This window comes from Musca autumnalis, unplaced genomic scaffold (genome assembly GCF_047663935.1).
Source record: "Musca autumnalis isolate F117 unplaced genomic scaffold, ASM4766393v1 scaffold_5, whole genome shotgun sequence".
In the NCBI taxonomy this organism is placed as follows: Eukaryota; Metazoa; Arthropoda; class Insecta; order Diptera; family Muscidae; genus Musca; species Musca autumnalis.
The window spans coordinates 184,741,490-184,752,139 of record NW_027412088.1 but is presented as its reverse complement, the minus strand read 5'-3'; the positions used below and the strand labels follow the sequence as shown (position 1 = coordinate 184,752,139).

The 10,650-nt window shown below is 35.2% G+C and overlaps 1 protein-coding gene across 2 annotated transcripts in view; it reads left to right on the top strand.

Annotated features, from left to right (window-relative positions):
• Positions 1-10,650, top strand: part of Picot (putative inorganic phosphate cotransporter protein picot) — a 149,823-nt gene continuing 139,173 nt past the window's right edge. For both annotated transcript variants that reach the window (XM_073991255.1, XM_073991253.1), the window contains exons 1-2: positions 1-179; positions 232-303. The gene's annotated coding sequence lies outside the window, so the exon portion shown is untranslated. The remainder of the gene's footprint in view (positions 180-231; positions 304-10,650) is intronic.

Here is a 10,650-nt window from a genome sequence, read left to right as displayed (position 1 = left end):
TTTTTCAAACTTGTGAACTCTATTAAATCCAAAAGGCACAATTCGCCAAAAAAAAACTATTTTAAAAGAATAAGTTCAGTGAAATTAGTTTTTGATGATTAAGGAAATGTACAGGACATGACATCTATTAGAAGAAATTTGAGGGACAAGTCGAATCCATTGAAATTGCCATCTGTACTGTAAGTTGAAGCTCACGTTGAAAAGAACTGTATAATCAGTAAATTATTTTAGGTTTAAGGCGTATTTTCGATTGAAAAGGATGCCGTAGTTTACATTGTGGAAACGTTAAAGGATGACTTCAAAGTAAGTTACAGATCAACAGCAATACCCCCACTTTTAAAAGTGTGCGCTGCGTTGAGATTTTTTGCGGAGGGAAGTTTCCAAAAGTCCCATGACAATGATTACAACAATTGCATGGCTCAATCTATATTGTCGAACGTATTGAAGGAAGTTGTTCTAATGATAGAGGACAAATTGTGCCAAAATTGGATCGTTTCGAAATTGTCGGAGGAGGAAAAAAGACAAACGAAAAATTATTTTTATTCAAAAACGAAATTCCCTGGTGTTGTAGGCTGTATAGATGGAACCCATGTGCACATTGGATTTGCACTCAATTTATCAATTAATATTTCAAACTGATGTTTTATTGTTATTTTCACCATATTTTTGAAAATCGAGGCTCCCGATTTTGACTTTAAGTTTTTTATGAGAAATTCAGTTATATTTTTTGTGGGGGTTTTCAGACATAAACCACTATAACTTAGCAATTTGTTAACCGATTTAAAAAAATAATAACATGTTCGAAAGATATTATTCACCCCTTTAAAAGGAAGAAGGATCAATAGAAATCCGTTGTAAAAAAAAGAAGATATGCCCGTTTAAATTTGAAAATGCAAGAAACCCAGATTTTCACTACTTTTACCGTTATAAAAAAATAAAACGAAGTGACCCAAACGTACTAAAGGCATTTTCGTTGTCCATGGATCCCAACACGATAGAATTTCGCATAAGAACGCTCGAATATTTTTCTGGTCAACTTTTGTAGCACAGTGCCATTTATCGACATTTTCCGAAAAGTTTGCACCTTCTCAAGGCCAAAACTGCCAATGCTTTTGCAATGTATTAGAGAGTTCTTAATCACTGTCTTGGCTACAATTTTTGTCTTTGAACTGGATCGAAAATCTCAATGGTTTGGCCGTTATATGCTTAAATGTCCAAAAAAAAAGTGGATAAAGTCAAAATCGGGAGGCTCGATTTTCGCGATAGACCTATGGTCTATTGGACTTTTTTGCTCAGTTCAATCCCAGGAATCAGATACGCGAAGGCCTCATTAAGGTTTTCAAATCGCCCCGGCCTAATATGTATACTTATGTCCATTATATGAATAATCAAAATTAATTTTTTAACATTTTGTTTGGAAAAGTGATTTTTGGACACCATGCCATATGGCATTGAAAGTATTTAAAGAAATAGCATATATATTCTTGATCAGGGTAAAATTCTAAGTGGATATAACCATGTCCGTTTGTCTGTCCGTCTGTTGAAATCAAGATACAGCCCGCAATTTTTAAGATAGAGCTTTGAAATTTGGTATTGAAGTTTCTATTACTCCTAGGATGTTTTGGTGTTGCAAATGGGCGGTCCACGTTTTGATATAGCCCCCCATAGAACGGTACCACCCGATTTTCGGTATTTTTAAGGTATTAGCTTGATAATAATATAATTGTTCCACAAACATCACATAAGGGGCAAGGGAGACTTCTCTCATATCAATGAGTGCACCCCGATTCATATTAGCTCAATGATATGGGACCTACAGTTAATCGCCGAGTCCGAACGGCGTGTCTTTAGACACCACTTGTAGAGAAGTTTTACATGGCTGAAATACTCAGGAAATGTCGCCGACATTACTGAGGGGTATTTTGCCACCGTTGACAATTTGATGTTGACTGGCCGGGGAATCGAACCCACGACCTCCAGCGTGCAAGGCGGGTGTGCATACCATTGCACCACGGTGGCACCCAATTTAGCTTCATTATCACACCGAAATGGCTGAAATTTGGTATTAAGTGTTCCTTGGTGATATAAAAAGTTCACCCCGAATTTTGTTCGTATGGGTCCACGCCTTCATATAGCCCCCATAGAACGGTACCTCCCGATTTTCGGTATTTTGAAGGTTGTGGTCTCAATATTACTTCGAAATAGTTGAAATTTGGTATTTAGTCTTCCTTGGAGGTACGAAACTTTCCCCCAGAAATTTGTCGGTACAGGTCCACGCCTTCATATAGCTGCCATAGAACGGTACCTCCCGATTTTCGGTATTTTGAAGGTTATGGCTACAATAATCCATTGAAATGGCTGAAATTCGGTAACTAGTCTTCGTTAGGAGTACTCAACTTTCTCCTCTAAAGTTGTCGGTATAGGTCAACACCTCCGTATAGCCCCCTTAGAACGGTACCTCCCGATTTCCGGTATTTTGAAGGTTGTGACCTCAATATTCATCCAAAGTGGCTGAAATTTGGTATTTAGTCTTCGTTCGGGTAATAAAACTTTCCCACAGAAATTTGCTGGTACGGGCCCACGCCTTAATATAGCCCCCATAGAGCGGTACCTCCCGATTTCCGGTATTTTGAACAATAATCCATTGAAATGGCTGAAATTCGGTATTTAGTCTTCATTAGGGGTATTCAACTTTCCCCTCTAAATTTGTCGGTAGAGGTCCCCGCCTCCATATAGCCCCCTTAGAACGATACCTCCCGATTTTCGGTATTTTGAAGGTTGTGACCTCAATATTCATCCAAAGTGGCTGAAATTTGGTATTTAGTCTTCGTTCGGGTAATAAAACTTTCCCACAGAAATTTTTTGGTACAGGCACACGCCTTAATACAGCCCCCATACAACGGTACCATCCGATTTTCGGTATTTTGAAGGTTTTAGCTTCGTTATCACACCAAAATGGCTGAAATTTGGTGCTTAGCCTTCGTTGGGAATATAAAATTTTCCCCCAGAATTTTGTTGGTATGGGTCCACGCCTTCATATAGCCCCCAAAGAACGATACCTCCCGATTTCCGGTATTTTGAAGGTTATGGCCTCAATATTTCTCCGATATTGCTGAAATTTGATATTTAGTCCTCATTTGAGTTATAAAACTTTCCATATGAAATTTGTCGCTATAGGTCCACGCCTTCATATAGCCCCTATAGAACGGTACCTCCCGATTTTCCTTTTTTTGAGGGTTGTGGCCACAACAACATACAGAAATGGCTGAGATTTGGTATTTACTCTACGTTGGAAGTAAAACCCTTTCCGACTGAATTTCGTCGGTATAGGTCCACGTTTCGATACAGCCCCCATAGTACAGTACCTCCCGATTTTCATAATTGTGAAGGATGTGACGTTAATATTCCACCGAAATGACTGAAATTTGTTATTTAGTCTTTCATGCGGTTATAAAATGTTCCAGAAAAGAATTATCAGTATAGGTCCACGTCTTCCTATATCCCCCATAGAAGCGCACCTCGTGATTTACGATATTTTTTAGGTTTTAACCACATTATCCTACTAAAATATCATAAAATTGGTATTTAGTCTTCTTTGAGTCTAAAAACTTTACGCCAAAAATTTGTCGGTATAGATCGACGTTTTGATACACTACTGGTGGAGGGTATAACAAGTTCGGCCCGGCCGAACTTAAAGCCGTTCTTACTTGTTGTTGATTTATTTTTAGATAACACTTCAGGGAAAAATACAAAATTATTAAAAATGGGTACCCATAATAATTTTGCCTTAAAACGGGCTTCAAAAACTGGCTATGCCATATAGCATAGAATCACCGAAAGGGTTAATGTCACCACAGAAAAAAATCCGGCGATAAAAAAAATTATCATATTGACGAAATTCGATAAAATTATTTGATCACAAAGTAAAAATACAACTGATAAAATATTTCACATATTGACTAAAATATTTATCGATTTTTTATATTGAACTGATAAAATGGAATATGTGGAATATTTTAATAAATATTTTTGTCAATATGTGAAATATTTTATCAGTATTTTTGCTGTGATCAAATAATTTTATCGAATTTTGTCAATATGACAATTTTTTTATCTCCGGAAAATAGATAAATTTTTTATTGAATCTTGAATTTTTTTATCAAATGGCTAAAATTTTTTTCTGTGCTCCTTTAAAGTCTGACTTCCGAATAACAAAAGATAACATATAATAATTGGCCATAGAACAATAAATGATCAAATCAACCTTGTCACATATTCTGTCCCATTTCTTTTAATTTAACATTGAACTAAATAACAATTTTCAACATACATACACGTGTGTGTAATTTTAATCGATATTTTGTTGTCGTTGAATTGATTTATAAAAAAAAGATAAGATTTTTAAATCAGTTTTATGGCTAATTGATAACTAATAGATTTCTATAAGATAGGCAATGAGTTTTTTTCGAAATTTAGGTTGTGATTTGAAAAATCAAAAAATGGCGGGGGATTAAGTAAAATTTATTTCAAACATAAATATTTAAACATAAATATTTATTGAAATGTTGAAAGTCATCGAAGTTATGGCGCCATATTAAATCACTAACAAATTTGTGATAAGCTAAAATCCGTAAAAATATATAGTACCAGAACTAAACGCAATGTTATGAATGAAAAATTATGTCTGTTCCCGAAACTGCAAGAATCTACTAATCTTTACTGTTTGTTCGGTAACATAAAGGTTCTGGAACAGGCATATTGTTTTTATATTTTACTTGCAAAAGTTCAAATTTTATTCTTTGACTCCACCGCCAAAATGAGTACAGAATCCCACATCCGATTTGTTTATTCAATAATATGAAATCAAGAATTACGCTCCAATTTCCCAAGATAATTCTCTAGACAAACATTTCATTTCATTCCATTACCTAATTACTTGACAAATTGAACGAAAATAAACCAATAAAATTAACATTTGTCATCATTAGACTTCTCCGTATTTCATTTTCCCTTACATCATTTTATAACTGGGTCATAATTTGATGTAATTTGGAAAACAAAACAAATTTAATGTCACACCCGAACAAACAAACGGCTAAACGATTTCGCTCGAATTAGCCATTTAGTTGAGGCGTGTAAAATTCACTTTTGTGGACAACCACACAAACACACACACACAATCTCGAACTCACATCACACACTTGCCACCTTATTATCACCTCCTCTAATCGTTGATATCTTTGGCGTTTTTATGATCCGATTACATCCGATTATTATATCAACGCGCTGCTACAATTTATAGAGCGATTTAGATGAGTACGTTTTAAATTATTTGCCATCATGCATAGGACATGGGCGCGAGGAGAATAGCAGCGGCACGAGAAGTGTTTTTGTACTACGCAAAACATAAACTACAAAATAAATGAAAACAACAAATTATCCGCCAATTAGTTGATGACTGATTAAGTTGAAATAAAAATGAATTATCCACATTTCAAGGCTTTGAATAGAAAGTTCTAGTGTTCTCGTTAAAAAAGCAAGTAAAAAGAATCAGTTGGCTTTATTCACAGCTAAATACCCTCAGCCTATGGTTAAAGAAATAAAAGAAATGTAATTAAAAAAATTAAGTTTCAGTGTTTTATTTATAAATGCACTTAAAACTAGAAAATAATTTGTCGCTTAGCCTCAATAAGTATATTCTTCCACGTGATGAAATCTCTCACATAAACAGCTTGCCGTTTCATTTTGCCACAATTTTTAATTTAAATGCAAGCGTTTTATTTGAGGGATTCCATCATGTGGAAGAATATACTACATACTTATTGAGGTTAATACTAAATTTACACTCATTCTGCGAAAACCACTGGATTTCACGAAATTCTGAAATACAACCCGGTGTTTACACTTATTTTTGGTTGATTTCAAACATAACACAATAATCAAGGTAGATGCATATGTGCCGCTGATCGAACATGAATTTTCAAAACAAGTTATTGTAAATTTAATTTGTCGTTAAAAGCACTGTGCAACATTTTCAAGGTAATTTTGTGCAAACAATTTCAAATACGGTTTTTATGAAAGTGCAGACACAATAGACAAAAACCCTCTTTGGATTTTGTTTTGTTAGATCGAGTTCGGATTTTATGGCCCTATCTAAACATGGCTAATTATTGACTTCTTAAAGAAAATGGGGGCTATATCTTTGAAACCAATACGAATCTTTCCATGACATGCGCAGCAAACTTGTAGATAAGAACAAGAAGAATGTATTTGAAAACATAATGAACACGAATAACCTAATTTATGGCCTCAAAATTTATAATATATTTAAAATTTTCGTGATTTATATATATTTCGCAGCGTATCTCCAAAACCGTCAAATTTTTCTTAATGTTATCTTTGGGGAAATATTCGCTGGAATGTAATACACAACTCTTCAGAACATATCATTGTTGTAAAATTCCTCTATCGCGTTGTTTCTATCATATTTTTCAACGACAGTTTGATAAATATATCAAAACAAATGAGCAAAGGCTATAGTCGGGACGGAACCGACCATGTGATACCCTACACCACTACCCCTGTGCATAAGCTTTACACTGGTAAACATTTATTTTAGGGAACATAATCCGACTACCACCAAACATATTTTGGTGTTTAATCAAAAAAATATGCCTCTTTCTCTCTGGGACCCCCATAAGCAACCAAAATTTTGTGACCATCCGATCAAAATTTCGACCTGTAGAATGGAAGAATTGGATGCATTACCGACTATTGTGGTATATCCCTTGTTTGACCACCTTCGCCAACCTACTTTACACCAATGTACAGGTCATATTTTCTTCTTCCATTGACAGGCTTTGCCGTTGAAATAACCCTACTAGAAATCCATATATTCACAAAGAATAAAATTTTGAATTTGTCTCCACATGAGTTTTTCCCCATTCCGATCCCTAAATATTATCCGACTATCACCAAAATCAATAGACATCTTCCTCTGTGGGGCCCCCATCAACCCCCAAAAATTCGTGACTATCCAATCAAAATTCCAACCTGTAGCTTGATTACAAAAAATTATATTTTATAATATATTTTGCGATATCTCGGCTCTTTGCCCACTTACGCCAACATACTTTGCGTCAATATAAAGGACATCTTTTCCTTTTGGAATACTCCTACTAGAATCGGAAATATTCGCATAAGAAAAAAACGTTGACTTTTCTCCACATAAACTTTTCGCTTATTCCGACTCCTGAATATTATCCGACCATCGCCAAAATAAATAGGCTTCTTCCTCTGTGGGACCCGCATAAAATTCCAAAAACTTCGTGACGATCCGATCAAAATTGCGACCTGTAACGTGATTACAAAAAAATCGGAAAATGGGATGCATTAATGACTATTGCGATATCTCTGTTGTTTGAGCAGCTACGACAACCTACTTTACATCATTGTGAAGGTGATATTTTCTACTTTCCTTGCCAGGTTTTGCTTTTGATACACCTCTTAATGAAACAGAGATATTGGCTTTGAAATAAAACGTTGACCATTCTCCAAATAAGTTTTTGCCCATTCCGACCCCTGAATATTATCCGACCATCATTAAAATCAGTAGGCTTCTTCCCCTGTGGGACCCCCATTAACCCCCAAAATTTCGTGACGTTCCGATCAAAAATGCGACCTGTAGCGTGATTACAAAAAAATCGGAAAATGGGATGCATTATCGACTATTGCCATATCTCTGCTATTTGACCACCTACGACAACCTACTTTACATCGTTGTAAAGGTGATATTTTCTACTTTCCTTGCCAGGTTTTCTTAAAGAAACAGAGATATTGGATTTGAAATAAAATGTTGACTTTTCTCCAAATAAGTTCTTTGCTCATTCCTCTGTGAGACCCCCATTAACCCTCAAAATTTCGTGACGATTCGATCAAAATTGGGACCCGTAGCGTGATCTCCAAAAAAAAAAAAAATGGATAAATGGGATGTATTACCGACTATTGCGATATCTCCGTTATTTGGTTACCTACGCCGCACAATGGTTCAGGAATCGATTTTCCTGGCCAAAAATTAAAATTTTGTTTTGTCAAAGATATTTAATTTCTATATGGTAGTATACATATTGAAACTAAGGAAACCAACAAATTAGGTCAAAATATTGGAAGGTGTGGGCGTGGTGTGGGCGTGGTGTGCCCCTAAAATACGAACATTTTCCCCATTTTTGGGAAATACGTAATTTTTGCAAATTTCTTGAGAAAGACGTAGCTATTTCTCGGAAACTATAACAGATATTGTGTTCGTTGTTTTTTGTAAGGTAGGTAGGATTGTGGCCTTTCAAAATCGTTTTAACAAATTACAGTAGCGTTTACACAACATGAGCTATTTTATTTTTCTTCAGGTACTAAATTTTATGAAATTCCAAATTTAGTGGACTAGAACTTTTGTGGAACAACATGAAACAAGGTTCTGTTTTCACAGGAAGGTGCCCGAGAGTCTCCTCTTTCAGCCCATATATACTTTTGTACCCGTCCCGTTCCGTCCGTTTGCCACTTTTTTCAATTTATTGAAATTACATGGGTAAAAATGTGTGTTTTTCTATACTGTTTCCATATGAATTACAGCTTTTTGAGACAAATTAATTTTTTTTTTTTTGAGTATATGAGTTTTTATACGAGTTATATAAGATTTATGAAAACCCAAGGAGCATTTTTTTTATTTTTTTTTAAATTTTTGAAGAAAAAATATTCGACATTTTTTTTCGAATTTATTTTTAGTTTTTTGGTAATTTTATTGTTTATTTGTTGGTGTTTGACCACCTTTCATACATTGGAATATATAAAAACCACAAAAACACTCATATTTTGATGAAAAATAGTTTAAAAAAACTCAAAAGTTTAACTTTGACCTTGAATTTCTCTGCAACTACCAGACCGAATTTGACCGCTCATACTTCGTCTGAAAGCTGATTGTCTTATGTCATTGTAAAGACGTGATCTTCTACTTTCATAGTCAGGCTTTGCTTTTGGAAAGTTTCCAACCAAAGCTGTGATATTCGTCAATATAATTAAAATCGCAAAAATGAAAATTGGGGTTATATTTGCTGGTATTGTGATATCTTCGTTGTTTGATCACCTACGAGCACCAACTTTACATCATTAGAAAGGTTATATTTTCTACTTTCATTGTCAGGTTTTGCTTTTGGTACACCCCTTTTTATCCACCTAAGTTTTTTGCCCTTTCCGACCCCTAAATATTATCCGACCATCACCAAAATGAATAGGCTTCTTCCCCCCCGGAACCCCCATCAATATCCAAAATTTCGTGACGATCCGATCAAAATTGCGACCTGTAGCCTGATTACAAGGTTTATATGGACAGACGGACGGACACACATAGCCAGATCGACTTAGCTCGTCGAGACATTCATTTTGGTATATATAAGTATGGGTCTACGACCATTATTTCGATGCGTTACAAACTTTTTGGGCAAAACCAACTTATAATACCCTCCCCACATAGTGGTGTAGGGTATAAATACATTGAAATTTCAAATATGAGAATGAACAGCCTGTGTGAACGCAGTTTTTTCATACAAACGGCCGATGTTCATTGAACCAAGCATAAGCGACAAATTATTTTCTAGTTTTAAGTGCATTTATAAATAAAACACTGAAACACTATTGGTCAACTGCAACTATGTTAAAAATGAGTTACTACGTTTGAATAAAATCGGGAGGTACCGCTATATCGGGACTATACTAAACCTTGACCTATGTCTACAATTTTTAGAGGGGAAATTCCTGGGCCATTAGCAACTCCAAATGCCAAGTTAGAGCCAATTCGGGCTAAAAATTAAGACAGCATTCTCAAATTACCTGAAATCGGGTGGTACCGTTATATGGGGCGGTAGGAAAAAAATGGACCCATATTGGTTTTGTTTTCATATTCATGTATTGTCATTCAAATCTGAAAACTGCGCAAAGTTTTAGTTCGATTGGTCAACTGCAACTGTGTCAAAAATGAGTTACCAGATTTGAAAAGCAAGATAAATGAAACAATGTAACAAGTTAAATACAACACTGTAAAAATGGGCCAATATTGGTTTTGATTTCATATTCATGTATTGTCATCCAAATATGAAAAGTGTACAAAGTTTCAGTTCGATTGGTCAACTGCAACTGTGTTAAAAATGAGTTACTAGATTTAAATTATATCGGGTGGTACCGCTATATGGAGACTATACTAAACCTTGACCTATGTCCACAATTTTTAGTGGGGAAATTCCTAGGCCATTGGGAACTCCAAATGCCAAGTTAGAGCCAATTCGGGCTAAAAATTAAGACAAAATTCTCAAATTACCTGAAATAGGGTGGTACCGTTATATGGGGCGGTAGGAAAAAATAGACCCATATAGGTTTTGGTTCCATATTCATGTATTGTCATCCAAATCTGAAAAGTGCGCAAAGTTTTAGTTCGATTGGTCAACTGCAACTGTGTTAAAAATGAGTCACCAGATTTGAACTAAACGGACACCAAAGCTAGTTAAACAAAACACTATAAAAACAATAACAGGGGCTGGATTCTTGTGGCCAAAACCTATAACTTTGCGTGTTGCGAGTGCGTATAAAAAAACAAAAACAATTTGA